We start from the raw sequence: 23542 nt of genomic DNA, 5'->3' as shown, positions 1-23542 counted from the left end.
CTAGGAAAATCTCTCTCTGAATCTCTCTCTTTCCCCCTCTTCCTTTCTTTCTTCCTCTCTCTTTTACTCTCCCTCTCTCTCCTTCCTTCCATTACTTCCTTTCTCCATCCTCAACCTGAAGTTCTTTTACACAAGGGTTGAGTGTAGGGAGATGTGACTATAAAAGAATAGCGTGAGGGAGTTTGGGGAGGTGATGAGACTGTTGAGTATTTCAATATTGGTGGCGGTTACATGAATCTATATGTGTGTTAAAATTCATAGCACTGTATACCAAAAGAAGTCATGATGATTTAAAAATAAAAAATTTCTTACCATAGTTCACTGTCGCCACTGTTCCTCAGATGAGGAAACTGGGCTTAAAGAGGCACAAAGTCAGAAAATGGAAGAGCATGGATTCAAACACAGGCTCATCTAATTTTTTTTTTTTTTTTTTGCGGTACGCGGGCCTCTCACTGTTGTGGCCTCTCCCGCTGCGGAGCACAGGCGCCGGACGCGCAGGCTCAGCGGCCATGGCTCACGGGCCCAGCCACTCCACGGCATGTGGGATCTTCCCGGACCGGGGCACGAACCCTTGTCCCCTGCATCGGCAGGCGGACTCTCAACCACTGTGCCACCAGGGAAGCCCCAGGCTCATCTAATTTTAAAGTTCAAAATCTTTGCACTCTTTTTTTTTTGGGGGGGGTGCTGTGTTGGGTCTTTGTTGCTGCACGTGGGCTTTCTCTAGTTGCGGCGAGTGGGGGCTACTCTTGGTTGCAGTGCACGGGCTTCTCATTGCGGTGGCTTCTCGTTGCGGAGCACAGGCTCTAGGCGCGCGGGCTTCAGTAGTTGCAGCACGTGGGCTTCTGTAGTTGCGGCATGCGGACTCAGTAGTTGCGGCTCGCAGGCTCAGTAGTTGTGGTGCATGGGCTCAGCAGTTGTGGCTCGTGGGCTCTAGAGCGCAGACTCAGTAGTTGTGGCACACGGGCTTAGTTGCTCCATGGCATGTGGGGTCTTCCTGGACCAGGGATAGAACCTGTGTCCCCTGCGTTGGCAGGTGGATTCTTAACCACTGCGCCATCAGGGAAGTCCAAAATCTTTGCACTCTTTATTGCTGCATGCCTTGAATGTTCAAATGAATAGTCCAGAAAGCATAGGCAGGATCTGTTATCCATCACTATAGTTTTGCCTTTTTGGGAATGCCATATAAATGGAATCATACAATGTGTGACTTACTGAGGCTGGCTTCTTAAACTCAACATAATGCCTTTAAGGTTCATCCAAGTTGTTGCATGAGCAATAGTTTGCTTCTGTTTATTGCCGAGTAGTATTGCATTGTATGCATGCATCACAGGTTGTTTATTCATTCACCTGTTGAAAGACATTTGGTTTGTTCCCAGATTTTTATAATTATGAATAGAGCTGCTATAAACATTTGTGTACAGATTTTAGCATGAACTTAAGTTTTCATTTCTAGAAGGTAAACATCTAGGGGTAGGATTCTAGGTCGTATAATAAGTGTATATTTAATTTTGTAAGAAACTGCTAAACTATTTTCTAAAGTGACTGTATTTTGCATTTCCCCCAGCAATGTATGAGAGTTCTAGTTGGTCTGCATCCATGCAATCCCTTGGTACTTTTGGTACTTTTATTTTTAGCCATTCTAATATATGTGTAGTGGTAGTTCATTGTGTTTTTAATTTGCAATTTCCTAATGACTAATGAAGTTGACATCTTTTCATGTGCTTATTTTCCACCTGTAAATCCTCTTTGGTGAAGTGTCTATGTCTTTTGTCCATATTTTAATGGAGTTGGGTTTGTCAGTACTTAATATATTCTGGATACAAGTAATTTGTCAGCTTTGTGATTTGTAAATCACACCCAGGGGTCTTTCCTGACTCACTCTGAGGCAAGTTTCCAGCAGGGTGGCAGTTTCTTACAGGGAAAGGTCTTAGAGATGGAGCAGCCCATGGGGTGGGCTCAGGAGCAGGGAGCAGTGGATTATGAGGACAAGGCAAGAGTAAAGTCCTGGGCCTGTTATTCTAATTACAGTAAAAAAATTTTTTTCTCAAGCAAGCTGGAGTTACACCCTATAAATGTGGTTTTAATGACCTCTTCACCCCACTCATCATAGATCTTTTCCTTGATGATGTTTGAATGGCAAAGCTTTTTATGAATTTAAAGCCTACTCAATATAAATCACTTATTAAAATAAATAGCAATTTTTGGAGAAAACCTTAAATTCCCAAAACTCTGCCTTGACTCTCGTATAAGACTCCAAAAGTCACTATAACAAAGTACCACAAACGAGGTGATTTAAAACAACAGAAATTTATCCTCTCACAGTTCTGGCGGCTAGTCTGAGATCAAGGTGCTGGCAGGATTGGTTCCTCTGAGGGCTATGAGGAAGAATCTGTCCCACACCTCTCCCGTATATTTTGTTTACACCTGTCAATCCTTGGTGTTCCTTGGCTCATAGATGCATCACTCAATCTCTGCCTCTGTCTTCACATGGCCTTCTCCTCGTGTGTCTCTCTCCTCTTCTCTTTTTTTTTTGGCTGTGCCATGCGGCTTGTGGGGTCTTAGTTCCCTGACCAGGGATTGAACCCGGGCCCTTGGCAGTGTAAGTGCTGAGTTCTAACCACTGGACAGCCAGAGAATTCCCTCTTTCCTCTTCTTTTTTTTTAAAAAAATTAATTAACTAATTTGGCTGCATCAGGTCTTTGTTGTGGCGCGTGGGATCTTCACTGCGGTACATGGGCTTCTCTAGTTGCGGCGTGTGGGCTCTATAGCACAGGGGCTCAATAGTTGCGACATGCGGGCTTAGTTGCCCCACGGCATGTGGGATCTTAGTTCCCTGACCAGGGATCAAATCCACGTCCCCTGCATTGGAAGGCGGATTCTTTTTTTTTTTGCAGTACGTGGGCCTCTCACTGCTGTGGCCTCTCCCATTGTGGAGCACAGGCTCTGGACACGCAGGCCCAGCGGCCATGGCTCACGGGCCCAGCCGCTCTGCGGCATGCGGGATCCTCCCAGACTGGGGCACGAACCCGTGTCCCCTGCATCGGCAGGCGGACTCTCAACCACTGCGCCACCAGGGAAGCCCTGGAAGGTGGATTCTTAACCACTGGACCACCAGGGAAGTCCCCCCTCTCCTCTTCTTATAAGGACAGCTATATGGATTAAGGGCCCATCCTACTCCAGTATGACCTCATCTTAAGTAATTACATTTGCAATGACTCTATTTCCATATAAGGTCACATTCTGTGGTACTGAGGGTTAGGACTTCATTATATAGTTTCTAAAGGATGCAGTACAACCATAACTATTCCGTCATTATACCCACATGCCAAGCCACTACACAGGGTATGACTATGTGAGGGTAAAAGTTGTCAGAGGAGCTGTGGGTGTGGGAGACACAATCACCAGGTTCCTGGGGAAGGAATGAACATTGGGGTGGGGTGGGAAGAGCAGATATTTTCCTGTTGGGCTTTATGACCTCGGCCCCGACAACTGTGACCCCAGGAGGAACTGGCTGTGTAGCACTTCCCTATGTGCTGGCATCAGCTGTACAGAGGCCCTCTTCCCATGAGTTTGAGCAAAGCCCTCTTATCTAGACCGTTTCTCCTTCTGACCCTGTGGTGCTGAGACTCTCTTATTGCTCTCAGTGTTGGTTAGGCGGGCCCACTCCTTGGACCCTACCCTCTGCATCACAGAATAAACATTGCAGTGATGCTGATGTGCTTATCTTTTTTTGGGAGGTTGGGCCAGCAACTGCTATTTCCGTGTCAGGGGTCCATGTGATGCTTGTTTGGTCTGCAGTGTTGGCCAAGCTAGAGTCAGTGCTTGTCAGCCCCTTGGGGTCCAGTTCATCCTGTGGGTTCAGTCCAGCTCCTTGCAGTCTCCACCAGCCCTACCACTTCTTGGGGGCCAGGCTGGCAGGGTGGGCTGACTGTTCTCCCCATGTCTCCAGTTGTCCAGCTTCCTGGAAAGAAGGGCTGCCCTGTGGATGTGCTGTCCTCAGGATCTGGGGGTCAACAGTGGGTGGGGCCCAAGCTACAGCTCAGTATGTGTGCTGGTTTCCCAAGCAAACATTACCCATAGGGCTTCTGCTCCTTGTATTTCACATTTAAAAACTCTTATTTAATTACATAAATATAAAACAAGAGTTAGGGCGTAAAAATTGTTTATTGTCATTCCAGCATAAGTTCTTTCATTTCTGAGATCCTGCCAAGATTTTTCTTTTTTAAAAAAATTTATGTACATATATCTGTTTTCTACATAGGGTTAGTGTTTATAATCAGATGTTTATGTTTATCACGATTTCTTTATCTTACGTCTACATTGATCAGTGGCAGAGCTGGAAGCCCAGATCTGTGGGCTGACAGGCAGTGGGGAAGATGGAGCTATGGGTCCCTGGTCTGGGCCAGGAGTAGCAGCTCCTTCTTGCACAGGCCAGGCCTATCTTCTTAGGCCTCTTCGGGACCATGGTGAAACCTGTATGAGGGCCCTTTAATGGCAGGCTTCTGAGAGTTAGCTGGAGTTTATGCTCCATTTGCCTTGTATTCGGGTATGTATGGCTGTGAGTGCACTCTTCCATCTCAGATGCTGGCGGGTCCGGCATTCAGAGCATTGCAGTTCACTTGCAGGAGGAAATTTTGGAGAACTTGACCTAACTCAGATTTCTCTTTTGAAAGACTGGAGACACCGTGTCATTTCCAAAGGAAGATGACAGTTGAATTGGGTGACTCTGATGTAGTTCAGGGGCCAGACTCACTCTGACATTCTAGGGGAACTTTCTTCTGGACTGGCATGGCCCTACTTCGTGGTGACTGTTGCAGTTGACAAACCCGTCCTGAAGACTTCCAGGGCTCATCCCTCCCCGCTGTCCTGAGCTCTTGTACTTGGGAAATTTTCCTTTTTCACTTGACAGATGCTTCTCTGGCTGCAGACACATTATTATTATTTTTTAAATTAATCAATCAATCAATTAATTATTTAAATCCTGAGAGCAACAGGAAGGTGCTCTAGGGTTACCTGTTGGTAATGAACATACTCAGATTTGCATTTTTATAAAGTATTATTTATTTATTTATTTTTGGCTGTGTTGGGTCGTCGTTTCTGTGCGAGGGCTTTCTCTAGTTGCGGCAAGCGGGAGCCACTCTTCATCGCGGTGAGCGGGCCTCTCACTATCGCGGCCTCTCTTGTTGCGGAGCACAGGCTCCAGATGCGCAGGCTCAGTAGTTGTGGCTCACGGGCCCAGTTGCTCCGCGGCATGTGGGATCCTCCCAGACCAGGGCTCGAACCCGTGTCCCCTGCATTGGCAGGCAGACTCTCAACCACTGCACCACCAGGGAAGCCCCAGACACATTATTGAGAGGGATGAATGCAAGGTATCAACAGCCCAAGCCTGGGACCGTCTCCAGAAATAGTTATGGAGAGTTTGCTACGGCACATCTATGCCCTGAATTGTACTGGCTGAGGCACAAGATTTGTGGGAAGAGAAGGGAGAGGAGGAGAAGGAGGGAGGAACAGGAGAAGGAGGAAGAGGTGGTGGTGGAGGAAGAAGGTAAGTCAGTGCTAGTATTACTCTGGATGGTAAATCCTGTTGTGCAGGTGAAAATGTTTTCTTTAATAATTCTTAACACCACACAATGGACAAGGGAATTGGTAGGAAAGATTATTACTTAGCAAGAAGGGAGCCCAGTGCTAGTGTTCATTCAAGCTAGAAAGGCGGAGCTGGACTCCTCCTTGCAGAGCAGAGCAGCTCTGGGGGGAGAGAGGAGAGTCCCACAGACACACTGCAGGCTGCATCCTGATTGAAGTTTGCTGGGGATACAACCAGCAGGGGCTTTGTTGTTCTTGGAGAGCCTTCCTGGGCACAGGCGGGGCCAGGCTCCTGTGGAATGCAGGGACTACCAGGGAGGGCTCTGGCTTTGGGGTTCTCCTGCAGACTGGCCAGGCTTCTGTGGCTAACTGCCATTTAGGACTTCGTTAATCCAGGACACATATGGGGAGATTCGAGTGAAGACACCAGGAGGCTTTGTGTCTGTACTTCCATAAGACTCAGTACCTGGGCCACTCCAGCACACAGAAGGGGGCCCCCAGAATTGCCCTGTGGGTTAGAGAAAGCAGATCCTGAGCAGCAGGCATTCTTCTCTCCTTTCTGTCACGTCATCCTGGTTCTCTCAGCACCCCAGTCAAGATACCCCAGAATCTGGCTAGGGATCCTGGCTCCTCACGGAGTCCTTAGACAGGGGTTTCCTGTCTTCATTCTCTCTCTGGCATAGAACCACAACTCTAGTCCTGTCCCTTCCATCTTCTTCACTTCTCTCCTGGAGCCCTGTACGGCAGGATAGACGGGAGGGTTAGAAGCAGGACGTGGCTATAGAAGGATGGCACCCGGAAGGAGGAGTCCAGTTCCACAGTCCTAGAAACCCATGAACTCAGACATGTTCACTGTACTCGGGACTTCCTGACCCCATCGCCGCCCAGGAGGACGCTGTCTCCCAAGTACTGAGTTGGGAGACGGAGGTGTAGGTATGTGGTTACCTTGTATGCTGATCTTCTCTTCCTGGGATTGCCTGCACAGATTTGGAGGTTATGACTGGGCAAAAGAAAGTGGTTGCAGGTCTTGTCATCCAGGAGTCTGAGCTTCACCTCCCTCAGAGTATGTGACACTGGCTCTGTCACCCTTGTCTTCCCCTAGCCAGCTGCCTGGCGCATCCTCCTGGGTGGAATGAAGGTAGATGGGTAGGCAGGGGGATTGTCCCTGTGGTGTGGGTCAGCTCGGCTCTTGTTCGTAGCCGTGAGGGAGGAAGAGCAGGTGGATTGCCAGTCCCAGGGAGAGTGGAGGGAGTGGTGTGGTAGAAGGTCCCCAGGTAGGGCCTAGAGCTTCTCCCCAGTGGGGTGGTGATGACATGGAGTGGAGGGGGCCCCAAGGAAATGGGTTGGCATAGAATGAGAAATGCACAGCTCAGGAGAATGGGTAAAGGAGGGGCTGAGAAGTGAAAGAACGATGGCACCTTCAGTAACATGTCACTGAGGTTGCTGAAAAAGCTGTTCTTCGACCTCCAGCTACTGCCATGTGGATTCTTTCTATTTCGTGTCATGAGCTCCAAGAGTGACCCTAACATGCCTGCAGGGAGGGAGGAGAGAGGCAGGAAAAGGTGCTGGTCTCTGGAGGAGGGACCATTGTGAGCAAAGAGACCCCAGGCCCACTTGTGCCCCAGTGCAGGGCCACCTGAGGAACGCAGATCTTGCTCAGGGCAGAAGCTCCCCCCAGAGATCATAGCCGTTTCAGGAAGGCCCAGGCCCAGGCAGCTACATGGACTGCGAGAGCTCTGCCAGCACCAGGATAAGGAGGCAGGGTTGGCCTGCCTTGACCCGGGCTGCCCTGAATGATGCCCTGGCCTCTGGAAATGGACATGACAAATGAAACTGGCCTGGCTCCTCCCAGTGTGCATTGCTGATCATCCTGAGATGAGCAGGCACAAGAATCCCTGCCTTGGTGTGTATAACTCTGGTTCTTACAGCTCCTCACACGAGAAGAGAGCTATTCAAAGTTTTCTTACCTTCCTTAACAGTGAGCACCTGTCAGCACAAATTTTTTTTTTTTTAAGATTTTATTTTATTTATTTGGCTGCATTGGGTCTTTGCTGCTGCATGTGGGTTTTCTCTAGTTGCAGCGAGAGGGGGCTACTCTTCGTTGTGGTGCGTGGGCTTCTCATTGTGGTAGCTTCTCTTGTTGTGGAGCACAGGCTCTAGGAGCATGGGCTTCAGTAGTTGCGGCACTTGGGCTCGGTAGTTGTGACTTGCAGGTTCTAAAGTGCAGGCTCAGTAGTTATGGCGCACAGGCTTAGTTGCTCTGCGGCACGTGGGATCTTCCTGGACCAGGGATTGAATCCGTGTCTCCTGCATTGGCAGACGGATTCTTAAGCACTGCACCACCAGGGAAGTCCCAGCACAAATTCTTTTTTTTTTTTAAATTAATTAATTAATTTTTGGCTGCATTGGGTCTTCGTTGCTGCGCATGGGCTTTCTCTAGTTGTGGCAAGTGGGGACTACTCTTGGTTGTGGTGCGCAGGCTTCTTGTTGCAGTGGCTTCTCTTGTTGTGGAGCACAGGCTCTAGGAGCGTGGTCTTCAGTAGTTGTGGCTTGCGGGCTCTAGAGCGCAGGCTCAGTAGCTGTGGTGCATGGGCTTAGTTGCTCCGTGGCATGTGGGGTCTTCCCAGACCAGGGCTCGAACCCATGACCCCTGTATTGGCAGGCGGATTCTTAACCACTGCGGCACCAGGGAAGTCCCCAGTACAAATTCTTGACTTATGAGAAACCCACCACAGGTGGCAACGTATTCCTGGTCAGGGATTATTTCCAGATGGGCCTTATAGGGGCGGGAGTGTGGCTTGGACTCAATGCCACTGATAATCTCCTCTGAAACAGAGAATCCAAATCCTCAAACACAGGCTCACCGAACTGTCAGACAGAGCATTAGGTGAGAAAAATGAGATGAATGATGTGCGACAATCCCCTGCATCCTCACCCTCACCTCTAAAGTAGCTCAGACCTCTCCACGTGTCATTCTGTTGGCTTCCCCTTCTCCAATGCACCCTGTCAGTCCTCATCATACTTTTGAGAACACAGTGGCTAGTCTTGATTCTGAGTTGTTGTGAAACATTTCTTCATCCCCATCCTGACGTCCACATGAGAGCAAGGCCAGAGAAGGACCATGAATCAGAATCATGGATATTTTGAGGAAAGGTAGAGAGGAACTTCCAAAGCCATTTTCCTGTTCTTCCTCCACCCAAGACTTCCCGTCCCTGGGACACTGTCATCATCTGCAGGGAAAGGGTATGACTCTTCCAGATAGAGGTTCCCCCCCTGGAACACTTGCAATGGGATCTTGCAGGGTCAATTTAGGGTCCTCTTTGATTCAGCTTAGTAAGTTAAGAGTACCCAGAGGACAGAAAAGTTCCACCCTGGACTCACCAGCTCTAGCTTCAGGAGGCAAGAGAAAGAGCAGTAGAAGGAGTAGGACCTGCATTTTCCCAGGGATGCTGCCCATTGTAAGCTGCTTCTGTCACTCCCTCCCTCGCTCCTGCTTTTATAACTCCAGAATTAAAAGAAAAAGGGAGGGTAAACAACAAGGTCCTACTGTATAGCACAGGGAACTATATTCAATATCCCGTGATACACCATAATGGAAAAGAATATAAAGAAGAATGTCTCTGTGTGTGTAACTGAGTCACTTTGCTGTAAGCAGAGATTGCCACAAACTGCACTTCAATTAAAGAAAAATAAGAGTGTTAAAAAAAAAAAAAGGAGGGAGGACTGCAAACCACAGAAACAACATAATCACATCTTTGCCTTTCACTCTGGCCTGGCTGTTTTCCTCATCAAAAATTCTCTCAACTATCCTCTCTGCTCTGCTGGTATTGAAGCTTCAGTCAGAGCCCAAGAGTCCTGACTCCTCGGATGAGGCATTCACTTTCTCATCTAATGAAACTCTCTTGAGCCAGAGAAGTAACACAAATGGAGGGGAGGTGGGGATTTTTAGATGCTGTAAGAATCTAAATAAGGATGAGCAAACTTTTTTCTGTAAATAGCCAGATAGTAAGTATTTTTAGCTTTGCAAGCCATACTGTCTCTCTGGCAACTATTCCACTCTGTTGTCATAGCACAAAAGCAGTCATACACAATATGTAAACAAGCAAGTGTGACTGTGTTCTAGAAGATCCATCCTTCCTTCAGTCCAAAGATTCAGTAGAAGAATAGAATGTGGCAGTGAGAGAAGGAAGGAAAAAGGGAGAATTTGTTGACTGCCCACAATATGTTTGGCACTGATAGGACTTAACACACATCATCTCATTTAATCTTTTTAACAGTCCTTTTGGGTTAATAGTATTATACAAAATTATGGAACACACAACTGAAGCTCAGAATGTCACATAGCAGCAAGATCTAACATTTAATATGTCAGATTCTGAAACTCATATTTTCCATTTCACTAATCTGAATAATGAGAAATGGGAGTTGAAGGGTTAGTCCAATGACTGGGGAAAGGAATGCAATGTATGAAGGAAAACGTGTGTTCTCTAGGGGGTGCTGGGGTTTCCGCTTGTGCACTGAGGGTCATTTTTAGTTGCATAATAAAATGATACCTGCACCTGCATCATTTGAGTTGTTACTCTGGGCTTTCATTATTTTATTTGACACTGAGAAAGGGAAAAACTGTTCTCAATTAGACGATAACATGCCATTGATTACAAGATTCATTACTGTTGTAAAGAGGTTAAGATGTGAAATATTGTGCATCTTGGAATCAATGAAATATGGTATACTATAGGTGGAAGCTTTGTCCCATTCACCCTAACATCAACCCTGAGAAATATTATTGTTTCCATTGTACAGAAGAGGAAACTGAGGCTCAGAGAATTTGAGTCACTTGACAAGATTTCATAGCCATGACTCCAATCACATGATCTTTCCATATAACATCTGGCTTTCCTGGACTGTAAAAATAAATCAAAAGAAGGATCAAGGATATCAAGAAGGATCTAGAGAGGATTTCTTCACCAGTTCCCATAATTTTATAAGATACAATTTTTATAATAAATCCCTTATTGTACATCACTCATAGTGCTTCTGCTTCCCTAATTGAACTCTAAATAATAGAGATATTTGTTTTGAAGAGGACGCAGGGAAACCTAAACTTAGCTTTTGAAAATTGGCCCGGGTTATCTATTAGTTCTCTAATTTGATAAATTTAAAGGTACTACTTACCCTGTTGTAAGTGGTTAAAAATATTAGTTATAAGTTGTAAATGCTTATTTATGGCAAACAGCAGCAAATCTGTTACTTAAATTATTACCTACTGTAGATATCTGTAATCAATGGGAAGACTTTAGATGACCAAGTACTCTCTTCAATAGAACATATTAGTGGAAATAAGGAGTATAATGGGGTTGATTGATTGATTCTGAGAGTTCTCCCCAGAGTCAGGATTGGAACCTTGCTCTCCCAACTGCCAGGCCAGTACTCTCCAAGATGTAACCCCTAAGAGCAGCAAGAGGGTTTAAGTTCACCTAGCCAACTTCTTCACCAGCAGCTTGCATCCCAACATCCCTGGCCAAGTGGCCATGACTACTCAGATGGCAATGTGGACAGAAAGTACATAGAATTCAACCTCTTCCCTTTTCTGCCCTACATATAAAACCACATGCACAAAGAAAATACATACCGTATGATAGTTCATATAATGCTTAAAGACAGCTGTCATGCACAGCTGCTTTGTTGCAACCCAGGGAAATTCCACTGTAAGTTAAGTCCCTTCACCCCTGACCCTGGTTAGTTCTTCATTTGTTCCCCATGAGATAGCTGGTAGTCTATTCACCACACAAGACCCTATCCTCTGTGAACTGTACTCAGAGCCTGGGGCTGGGATCCTCTGTGGACCAGGTTCTCCTGAATTCTGTCCAGCCAGTGCTGAGATAACCAGATAAGGCAATGAAGCAAAGAAGCTCAATGGGAGAAGGGCCCATTCTGTGTCCCAGAGGGAAGCTTAAGTAAAGATCAGGTCCAAGAGTGAGCTAAGGGACCCATCTTCCTAACGCAGCCACCATTCTTCTCAGACAGTGAGTTTTGAACAAAGGGTCGATGAGGGAGTCACAGGCCTGTGGTGTCATCCTTATCTTGAGACTGTTTTATGTTTCCTTTAGGAAGAAATGTGACCTTTATCAGCTCTCCAAAACAGCTGATTGAGAGGATGGAGAAAAGAATACTTCTGTCCAAGTCAGAAACTTCCACGGCCTTGATGAGGCTCGTGATGAGAAAGGGATGAAATTGGAGCAACCAACATCCCTATCTGGGTTTCATTTCATTCTAAGTTACTCCCAGGATTCCCCACAGTTCAAGAAGGAGTCTAGAGAAGGCTGGCCACTCCCACCCTGCAGTTTGTTAAATGCAAATTGTTAGGCTAGTCAGTACTTCCCCAGTCTCCACCAGGACTAAAAATTCCCTCAAAACAAGGGAACAAGGGCAGCCTTATTTCTTTTACTCTAAAAAAGTGGCAGGTAGGAATGTCATTGCACACATTCAGATGGTAGGAAAACCCATATGATGTATTTGCTTGAAGGCAATTAGAATCTGAGTCTAAATGCTCATCTAGCTGGACGGGGCAGAAACACGATCCCTTTCATGACTACAAGCTGCTGCCTGTGCAGAATCAAACTGGAATCAAAGAGGCCCACGTGGTCTGGACAAATGGAGAAACGTCTCTGCTATTTGAGCTGTCAGGGTTACTGCTGCCTCCACTTGGTCCAAGACGACCTAGACTTTTCAACCTTAGAGAGGTCTTGGCTGAGAGGCCACATGTAGAGTGTGTGATTTTTTGCTGAGCAAGGACCGCCCTGTGCTGGGCTCACCTCACCAGACACTCCCAGCAGCCATCCCTCCAAGGTCTTGCACTGCTATGCAGCACTGCCTGGGAGCTGAGTGTGAGTTCCAGCTCTGTGCAGGTGCCATCCTGCCCCAAACACACAGCACCATGTTCTTCTGTGGCACGGGGTCCATACTCTGGGATCATGTAACTCTCAGAAGCACGCCTTTTCACATCTTGTTGTGCAGAAATCATGCAGCGGCACAATCTCCTAGTGACTTGGGGCACTTTTCCAAAGGAAGAGCGATGATGTCACACAGCTTCTGATTTAGAGCTGAAAAAAACCCTAAGACATACTAAGGACCTGGCTCCTTGATTGAAAAAGACAAAAAGGAAAATACAGAAACAAAACAAAAATAGCATTTAAAAAAGTTGTCCAGCCACATACATGTTCAGTGTAAGTATAACATTTATTTTGAGGAAATGGTTCTGTGGCTTGAAACAGGTTTAAGAATCTTTGTTGCAGACCCTCATCCTCCTTTGAGTGATGAGGGAGACAAAGTCCCAGGAGGCTGTAGTGACCGACGGGAGGCACCACAGAGTTAGGACAGAGCCTGGACTGAGCCAGGCTCCCTGACAGCCAAGCCAGCAAGAGGCCTTCCATGTTTCTTTCTTTCTTATTTTTTTTTTTAAAGATTTTATTTATTTAAAATTTATTTTATTGAAAAATAGTTGATTTACAATGTTTTATTAATTTCTACTGTATAGCAAAGTGATTCAGTTTTATATATATATACATATATGTATATATTCTTCCACTCTCTCTCTCTCTATGTGTGTATATATATATATATATATATATATATATATATATACACACACACATACACATTTTTTTCATATTCTTTTCCATTATGGTTTATCACAGGATACTGAATATAGTTCCCTGTGCTATACAGTAGGACCTTGTTGTTCATCCATTCTATATGTAATAGTTTGTATCTGCTAATCCCAAACTTCCAGTCCATCCCTCCCCCACTACCCTTCCCCTTGGCAGCCACAAGTCTGTTCTCTATGTTTGTAAGTCTGTTTCTGTTTCATAGATAAGTTCGTTTGTGTCATATTTTAGATTCCACATATAAGTGATATCATATGGTATTTGTCTTTCTCTGTCTGACTTACCTCACTTAGTAAGATAATCTCTAGGTCCATCCATGTTGCTGCAAATGGAATTATTTCATTCTTTTTTTATGACTGAGTAGTATTCCTTTGTATATATGTACCACATCTTCTTTATCCATTCATCTGTTGATGGACATTTTGGTTGTTTCCATATCTTGGCTATTGTAAATAGTCCTTCAGTGAACATTGGGGTGCATGCATCCTTTTGAATTATGGTTTTCTCCAGATATATGCCCAGGAATGGGGTTTCAGGGTTATATGGCAACTCTATTTTTAGTTTTTTGGGGAACCTCCATACTGTTTTCCATAGTGGCTGCACCAATATACATTCCCACCAACAGTGTCAGAGGGGTTCCTTTTTCTCTACACCCTCTCCAGCATTTGCTATTTGTAGACTTCTTAATAATGGCCGTTCTGACCGGTATGAGGTGGTACCTCACTGCAGTTTTGATTTGCATTTCTCTAATAATTAGTGATGTTGAGCCCTTTTTCATTGCCTGTAACCATCTTTCTTTTCTTTTTTTTTTTAAATAAATTTATTTATTTATTTTTGGCTGCATTGGGTCTTCATTGCTGTATGCAGGCTTTCTCTAGTTGTGGTGAGCGGGGGCTACTCTTCGTTGTGGTGCTCAGGCTTCTCACTGCGGTGGCTTCTCTTGTTGTGGAGCACAGGCTCTAGGTGCACAGGCTTCAGTAGTTGCAGCACGCGGGCTTCAGTAGTTGTGGCACGCAGGCTCTAGAGCACAGGCTCAGTAGTTGTGGTGCACGGGCTTAGTTGCTTCACAGCATGTGGGATCTTCCCGGACCAGGGCTTGAACCCATGTCCCCTGCATTGGCAGGCAGATTCTTAACCACTGTGCCACCACGGAAGCCCATATTTTCTTTTTTTTAAATATTTATTTATTTGGCTCTGCTGGGTCTTAGTTGTGGCACCCGGGATATTTGTTGCCATGTGTGAGATCTTCGTTGCAGCATGCAGGATCTTTAGTTGGGGCATGCAGGGCCTTTAGATGTGGCATGTGGGATCTTTTAGTTGTGTCATGCGGGCTCTTAGTTGTGGCATGCGAGATCTAGTTCCCTGACCAGGAATTGAACCCGGGCCCCCTGCATTGGGAGCACAGAGTCTTAACCATTGGTCCCCCAGGGAAGTCCCTGCCCATCTTTCAATGTGTTATTTTTTTTGTTGTTGTGTTGTATGAGCTGTTTGTATGTTTTGGAAATTAAGCCCCTTTTCGGTTGCATCATTTGCAAATACTTCCTCCCAGTCTGTGGTTTGTCTTTTCATTTGTTATGGTTTCCTTTGCTGTACAAAAGCTTTTAAGTTTGATTAGGTCCCATTTGTTTTTTGTTTTTTTTTTTTGCTTTTATTTCTATTGCCTTGGGAGACTGACCTAAGAACATTTTGGGTCGATTCATGTCAGAGAATGATTTGCCTATGTTCTCTTCTAAGAGTTTTATGGTGTCATGTCATATATGTAAGTCTTTAAGTCATTTTTTAAATAAATATTTACAAATGTTATATCCTCTTATTGGATTGACCCCTTTATTGTTTTTTTTTAAATTTATTTATTTATTTATTTGGTTGTGCTGGGTCTTAGTTGTGGCAGGCAGGCTCCTTAGTTGTGGCTCATGGGCTCCTTAGTTGTGGCTCACTGGCTCCTTAGTTGCAGCATGTGGGCTCCTTAGTAGTGGCATGCAAACTCTTAGTTGTGGCATGAATGTGGGATCTAGTTTCCTGACCAGGGATCGAATCTGGGCTCCCTGCATTGGGAGCACAGAGTCATAGCCACGGCGCCACCAAGGAAGTCCCAAGTCTTTAAGTCATTTTGAGTTTACTGTTGTTTATGGTGTGAAGGTGTCTTCCATGTTTTCTAACCCCTGCCTTTGTGAGTATTTCCTGGCATCCCTGAACAAGACTTGAGCCTCTAATCAGACACCTACCTCCCCAGAGAGAAAACCTCTGGGCTCCTGTGGCAGGCATTCTCTGACAAGTATTCAAAACACTGTCCTGGTGAGCTGGTCTGTCGGCTCATGGGCATATTTGGATGGAAGCAGGTACGCACCTTAAACATGCTGATTCCTTCAAATTTTCTTGTCCATAGACATATCCTCCATCTCCTACCTTCAAGGAAACGATCCTTCCCTTGTTTAAAGATCTCTGTAATGGAAATAAAAAAATAAAATAAAACATCTCTGTAATGACCACCAAGGAAATGCCTCTACTCATCAAATGCCTCTCCCACCACCCCTTCTTCCCTCAAGACTCATAAGAAGAGACAGGTCCCAGGGTGGCTAGGGAGGGAATTGCCCAAAGGACTCAAGTTCTTGCTAATTTGTTTCAAGAATGTGTATTGGGATGACTCTGCCTTCCCTGCCCACCACCATACTTCTGCCAGTACCACTCCTTGTAGACTTGCAGACCTTCCAGTGTTTATTTCCTGTCTGGGTAGCCCACACAATACTGCTATAAACTTTCCTCTGAGAAATGCTTTTGCTGCATTCCATAGTTTTTGGATCATTGTCCTTTCATTTTCAGTGTTTCATGGCATTTTAAAATTTCCTCTTTGATTTCTTCAGTGACTCATTTGTTGTTTATAGAATATTGTGTAGCCTCCATGTGTTTGCATTTTTTGCAGTTTTTTTCCTTGTAATTGATATCTAGTCTCATAGTGTTGTGGTTGGAAATGATGCTTGAAATGGTTTCTATTTCCTTAAATTAACTGACACTTGTTTTTTGGCCTAGCATGTGATATATCCTGGGGAATTTTCCATGTGCAGTTGAAAAGAATGTGTATTCTGCTGCTTTTGGATGAAACGATCTATCTATCTGTCTATGAAGTTCATCTGATTTAATGTGTTATTTAAGGCCAGTGTTTCCTTATTTATTTTCTGTCTGGACGATTTGTCCATTGATGTAAGTGGGGTGTTAAACTCCCCTACTATTGTGCTACTATCGATTTCTCCCTTTATGTTTGTTAATATTTGCTTTATGTACTTAGGTGCTCCTATGTTGGGTGCATATATATTTACAATTGTTATATCTTCTTGGATTGATCCCATGATCATTAAGTAATGTCCTTATTTATCTCTTTGTTTTAAAGTCTGTTTTATAAGTAGTGTTTATTTTAAAGTCTATTACATCTGATATAAGTATTGCTATCCTGGCTTTCTTTTTGTTTCATTGGCTTGGAGTACTTTTTCTATCCCCTCACTTTCAATCTGTGCGTATCTTTAGAGTTGAAGTGAGTCTCTTGTAGGTAGCATATAGATGGATCTTGTTTTTCTATCCATTCAGCCACTCTGTGTCTTTTGATTGGAGCATTTAGTCCATTTATGTTTAAAGTAGTTATTGATAGGTATGTACTTATTGCCATTTTGTTCATTGTTTTTGGTTTTTTTTCATGTTTCTTTTTTGCTCCTTTCTTCTTTTACTCCCTTCCCTTGTGATTTGATGACTGTCTTTAGTGTTATCTTTGGATTCTTTTCTTTTTTTTTGTGTGTCTATCTATTATAGATCTTTGATGTGTGTCTCTTTTTTTGTGTGTATCTATTATTGATCTTTGATGTGTGGTTACCATCAAGCTTATATCTGTCTATCTATCTGTCTATCTATCTATCTATCTATGGTTATTTTAAGGTGCTGGTCTCTTAAGTTCGAACACATTTTTACAACCTGCATTTTTACTGTCCTCCCGTATTTATTTTTGACATCTTTTTGTTTTGTGTATCCCTTAACTACTTATTGTGGATAGAGATGATTTTACTACTTTTGTCTTTTAGCCTTCCTACTAGCTTTATAAGTGGTTGATTTACTACCTTTACTGTATATTTACCTTTACTAATGAGACTTTTCCTCTTGTAATTTTCATACTTCTAGTTGTGGCCTTTTCTTTTCAACTTAGAGTAGTCCCTTTAACATTTGTTATAAAGCTGGCTTTGTGATGCTGGAGTCTTAGCTTTTTGTTTGTCCGTAAAACTTTAGATTTCTCCATCAAATATGAATGATAACCTGCTCGGTAGAGTATTCTTGGTTGTATGTTTTTCCCTTTCATCACTTTAAATATATCATGCCACTCCCTTCTGGCTTGCAAAGTTTCTGTTGAAAAGTCAGTGGATAGCTGGGAGTTCCCCTTGTTGCTTTTCCTTTGCTACTTTTAATATTAATATAAAACTAATATTTAGTTATTGGCATTTTAATTACAGTGTGTCTTGGTGTGGTCAACTTTGTGTTGATCCTGTTTGAGACTGCCTGTGCTTCCTGCACATGGATATGTGTTTCATTTCTCAGGTTAGGAAAATTTTCAGCTATTATGTCTTCAAATATGTTCTCTGGTCTTTTTTCTCTCTCTTTTCTTTCTGCGATCCCTATACTGTGAATGTTAGTATGCTTGATGTTGTCCCAGTGTTCTCTTAAACTATCCTCATTGAAAAAATTCCTTTATCTTTTTTTCTGTTCTGGTTGAGTGATATTCACTATTCTCTCTTCCAGTTTGCTGATCTGCTCCTTTGTATCATCTAATCTACTGTTGATTCCTTCTACCGTGTTTTAAAATTTCAGTTATTGTGTTCTTTAGTTCTATTTGGTTCTTTTTTACATTTTCTAACTCTTTGTTTTATATATTACATAGAGCTCTTTGATTGTGATATGTTGCAGTGATTTTTTTCCAAGTTGTTGTCTGTATTTTGACTTTTCTTACACTTTTTTGACATACAAACTTAAAAAAATTGTATTTTACATATCAAAATTTATTTATCAGTCTCTTCTTTTAATGTTCCTGGATTTAGCTAGAAGGGCTTTCTCTACTCTAACTTTATAAAGGTATTTATTGACATTTATTTATTACTATGTTTTTACTTCATACGTTTGTGTCTGTTATCTATTTTGAGTCTGTTCTGGCGGTTTACGTGATATATGACTCCAGTTTAACAAATGACTAACGAATTGCTCCAATATCATTTATTAAAAAGTCCATCTTTTCCCCAGTGATTTGTAATGCCACCTTAGTATAAACTGCATTTCCATATGTAGTTGGGTATGCTTGTGAATTTTCTATTCTGTTTAATTGGTCTCTCTGTCTACTCAGGAGTGGACATTACACTGTTTTCAGAAAAGAAGTTTTACAGGATGTTTGTAATATCTGACTAGCTATTCTTTCATGCTTATTTTCCACATAAATTTAAGAAAGTATCTAGAACTTGTATAACACTAGGAGAAAAAAATAATATTTTTATTGGACACATTAAAATTTTATATTGACTTTGGGAGAATCAGTGCCTTTTTGGTATAGATCCACCCTATTCAAGAATTAAGAATATCCTGCTATTTCTCAGGTCCGTTTTTGTATTTTTCAGGAGTACTTTAACGTTTTGCTTGAATAGGTTTTTCACAGTTCTGATTAAGTTTTTCTTAAGAATCTTATGTTTTTTGTTGCTACTGCAACAGATATTTCTTTACAGTTCGTATCTTCAAACTGGTTGTTCTTTATATATGTGAAGGCTATGGAGTTCCTTCTAATTTTGAAACAATCTCAAGAATAAAGAAAAGTTGCAATTATAATACAAAAAACTTTTGTTTTCCTGAACTATTTGAGACTAAAGTTACTGACATGGTACTCCATCAACTTCCCAAATACTTTAGAGTGTAATCCCTACAAACAAGGACACTCTTACATAACCACAGTCCAATGATCAAACCTAGGGAATTAACATTGATGCCACCAATACCATCTAATCCTCAGACAGTGAGAAACCTGGCTCACTAGCCTTAATATGTTTACATATTTGATTAATCCCCACAGAGATTTATATAACAGATCTCTCACTCATCTTCTCCAAGTGTGTTCCCTGCTGCCCACAGCCAGGCTCTGGTGATCCACATTAGGCAGCCCCCTTGTGCCACCCACCTGACCCTATTTGGCCTGCTCTGACAAATCCCACCAGGTCATTCACTTCCGATGGGCCCAGGGATGGTTTGTTTTGGTCCAGTGAACATCAAGCCCAGGACTTTCATTCAAAATTGTGGGATAAGAAAAACTCTTTGTTGCAGAATATTTACATTTAAAGAGGCGATTCTAAGCACTTTAAAAATACAACACTGAAATGGTGACAACATAGGAAATGAGGTTGCCGTTTGGGGTACTTGGGTGTGTCCAGGTCTATCCGCCCCTAAAGCAAGTCCAGCCTCTACCTCACAATGGCACCAAGCAGACTCCCTCCCCGAAGTTCTTACCATCCTGTTCTCTTACCACAGATTCTAGGTCTAGTCCAGCAACTGTCAGCTTCTCAAGGGCAAGAGCTGTGTCTTTCATATCCCTGGACCTAGCCTTTAAAATATTTATTCATGATTTCATCACAATGAAAAAACAGCCAAAAATGGAGAAATGGAGATATTCTTGATTCAGTCACTGAGGGGCTTCTGGGGATCCAGCCCCTCTGCTGGTGTAATAGGGAAGAACCCTTGTATTCTATTAAGTTAGTCACTAAAGGGATGTTACCTGTAAAGCTTTAATTATACATAATGGCCTATGTCTGGGGATGCTGCCTCTCAGGAAATGAGCATTAAGCTAAAATACCTTTGTTTAGCTCACCGGAAACATCCTGACCAGGCCCACCTGTGAAAGATTGCAGAACGGAAGATATTAACACATCCCCTCCAGAGGCTGACTGGAACCAAGAAATGCTTGACTTCACTCCCTCCCGTTTTAGTATAAAAGAAACCTGAATTCTAACTCAGGCCAGATGGGTCTTTGGGACATGAGTCCACCATCTTCTCAGTCTGCTGGCTTTTCAACTAAACTTGCTATTCCTTGCCTCAACAACTCATCTCTATATTTATTGGCCTGTTGTGCAGTGAGCAGTATGAGCTTGGACTCGGTAACACTGGCTGCATCACAGCCTTCACTTTGTTGTTCTTTCTTCTTACTTTGTGACTCGGCAGTGGGAATACAAGTGTGGTGCAGTGCCATTCTCACCTAACCCATGGCAGAGAATGTGGATGACCACATTGCATGCTGACACCCTGCTCGGGGGAGCACCAGTGTGGGAGGTCTGTGTGGGCACTGAGCCTCCCCTACTTCCTTCCCCTGTGTTTTGTGTCTGGAAAGACAGCAGCTCTGACATGGGCAGAACTTTGGGGATGTTGCAGCCACTCCTGCTGCTGATGGCCTTTCTTCTTTCCCCTGGGCTGGAATAGGTGAGTGACAGTCCCTATTCCTGAGCCCATCTCACTTAACCCCCTGTACTCTAACCCTTCTGCCCAGCTCAAATTTCTGAACCTCAGCTCCCTTCCCAAACCCAGACTAACAAGTTCGATGCTGCATAGACACTCAGCAAAGATGGATGGCAGGAAGGAAGGGTGTTCACTAAAAGCTCTCGTGGGTCTTAGCCTCTCTCTTACCACTGGGAAAGTGCGTTGTGCATTTGGCAGAGGATGTGAAGCTACAAAACACAAGGAATTAAAATCCCTCACTCCATCCCAGGAAAGGGCAACTCAGACAAACAGTCTGCAGTATGGGAGTTGTCAGTGGACCCAGCTTAAGAACCAGTGAAATTTCTCAGTGCCCTCTACCCCTCACTCCTGCCCAGGAGCAGAGCTCAGGGTGCGATTGTTCAGAAGTGGCTAGATGACAGCACCCAAAGCTCTCTGCGTGCCTTGACTCTGCCCCAGTCCCCAAGCAGCCCATTTTCTGCCCAATCTCCCCTGCCTCCCAGGCCCTCGACTGCCCCACTGCCTTTGGCAGTGCCATTCCCCCATCCTTGTGGCCTTGAATCCCACCTGCACTATCCCCACCAAACCTTAGCCAAAAGCTAATTGGAGGCTATTCACTCTTGCAGGCAAAAAATCATTTACTGAGATCCTAGGTTGTGTTAGGCCCTAGGACAGGAGGATTTCAGAAGATCCAACTCTACATGCTCCTAATGCAAACTCAGGTTAATTTCACGACATTGCTGAGAAAGCTCCCAGGAGCTCTGCCCTCATGTCATTGAAGAGCACAGGGAACAGTGTCACTCAGCCCCAGGACCATGTGTCACCTCAGTTTGCCCTCAGCTGCAGCCCTGCCTTGTGTCACCTGCCTGTCACAGCTCCTGGTCTGTATCTCCCGTGACTCCATGCTCCCCACACCCCTACTCTGCTCTCTGTGCAGCTCAATCATTGTCACCTTGGGGACCCACAACATCAAGAGGCAGGAGAGGACACAACAACAACAGGGTCAAGTTTTTTTCCATGTAGAAAAAATGTGTCCTTATAGGACACCATAGAGACATTTATTGTCCTTGCACCACTTATTGAGAAGAAAAAAGAAAATAGTCTTTCCCCTAATTTCTGCCGTGAAACTTCCATCATAAATCAAGTGTTCATATATGTATGTATCAGTGTCCAAATGTGTGTGGGATCTCTACTTCTTATCCAGTAGTCTATGTCTCTATGCCCCCATCAATACCACACTGTCTTCATTACTATGACTTAATTTGCTAAAGCAAGACCTCCCATCTTCTTCTCATTCTTCATGACTACTTGGCTAATGTTCGCCATTGTTTTTTCCACATCTATTTAGAACCAATTAAGTTCTGTTAAGTAACTCTTGGGTGCAATGAATCTGTAGATCAGTTTTTGGAGAATTGACATTTGAAAAGTATTTTCTCTTCCAAATTTGAACATGGAATATCTTTATGTTTAGGTCTTCTTAGTGTCTCTTAATACAATTCAGTAGTTTTCACCAGAGGTCATGCACATCTTTTTTTAGATTTATGTTTAGTTATTTGATACCTTTCATGATTTAAATGTTAACGTTTTCAAAATTTCATTTTAAATTAATGTGTTATGTTACATCAATTGTGTTTTGAATGAAAAGCCACTCATCCTAGGATAAACCCAAATTAAAATGATATAACATTTTTGCTTATTGACTGATTTGACTTACATCAATATTCAAATAACATTAGCCTGTAATGTTCATTTCCCAAATTTTTTTTTTTCTTTTTTTAAAATCTTTTTGAAGGCACGGAAGATGGCGAAAGAAGGCACGGAAGATGGTGGAAGAGCAAGACACGGAGATCACCTTCCTCCCCACAGATACACCAGAAATACATCTACACGTGGAACAACTCCTACAGAACACCTACTGAACGCTGGCAGAAGACCTCAGACCTCCCAAAAGGCAAGAAACCCCCCACGTACCTGGGTAGGGCAAAAGAAAAAACAGACAAAAGGATAGGGACAGGACCTGCACCAGTGGGAGGGAGCTGTGAAGGAGGAAAGGTTTCCACACACTAGAAGCCCCTTCGCAAGCAGAGGCTGGGGGTGGCGGAGCGGGGAAGCTTCGGAGCCACAGAGGAGAGCGCAGCAACAGGGGTGCGGAGGGCAAAGCAGGGAGATTCCCTCACAGAGGATTGGTGCCGACCAGCACTCACCAGCCCGAGAGGCTTGTCTGCTCACCCACCAGGACGGGCGTGGGCTGGGAGCTGAGGCTTGGGCTTCGGTTGGATGCAGGGAGAGGAGTGGGGTTGGCGGCGTGAACACAGCCTGAAGGGGCCTAGTACACCACAGCTAGCCAGGAGGGAGTCCGGGAAAAAGTCTGGAGCTGCCGAAGAGACAAGAGACGTTTTCTTGCCTTGTTGTTTCCTGGTGCGCGAGGAGAGGGGATTAAGAGCGCTGCTTAAAGGAGCTCCAGAGGGCTTCCCTGGTGGCGCAGTGGTTGAGAGTCCGCCTGCCGATGCAGGGGACATGGGTTTGTGCCCTGGTCCGGGAGGATCCCACATGCCGCGGAGCGGCTGGGCCCATGAGCCATGGCTGCTGAGCCTGCGTATCTGGAGCCTGTGCTCCGCAACGGGAGAGGCCACAACAGTGATAGGCCTGCGTACCGCAAAAAAAAAAAAAAGGAGCTCCAGAGACGGGTGTGAGCCGTGGCTATCAGCACAGATCCCAGAGATGGGCATGAGACGCTAAGGCTGCTGCTGCCGCCACCAAGAAGCCTGTGTGCAAGCACAGGTCACTCTCCTCACTGCTCC

The 23542-nt window shown here is 44.3% G+C and overlaps 1 long non-coding RNA gene across 1 annotated transcript in view; it reads left to right on the top strand.

Annotated features, from left to right (window-relative positions):
• Positions 1-22604, top strand: part of LOC309817983 — a 44412-nt gene extending 21808 nt beyond the window's left edge. The window contains exon 3 of the long non-coding RNA XR_014296290.1: positions 22534-22604. This is a non-coding gene — a long non-coding RNA (uncharacterized lncRNA). The remainder of the gene's footprint in view (positions 1-22533) is intronic.
• The last annotated feature ends 938 nt before the right edge of the window (positions 22605-23542 follow it).

Source organism: Grampus griseus (assembly GCF_964374135.1).
Source record: "Grampus griseus genome assembly, chromosome: 2".
NCBI lineage: Eukaryota > Metazoa > Chordata > Mammalia > Artiodactyla > Delphinidae > Grampus > Grampus griseus.
The sequence above is the reverse complement of the archived record's forward strand: the minus strand, read 5'-3'. Positions and strand labels throughout refer to the sequence as shown.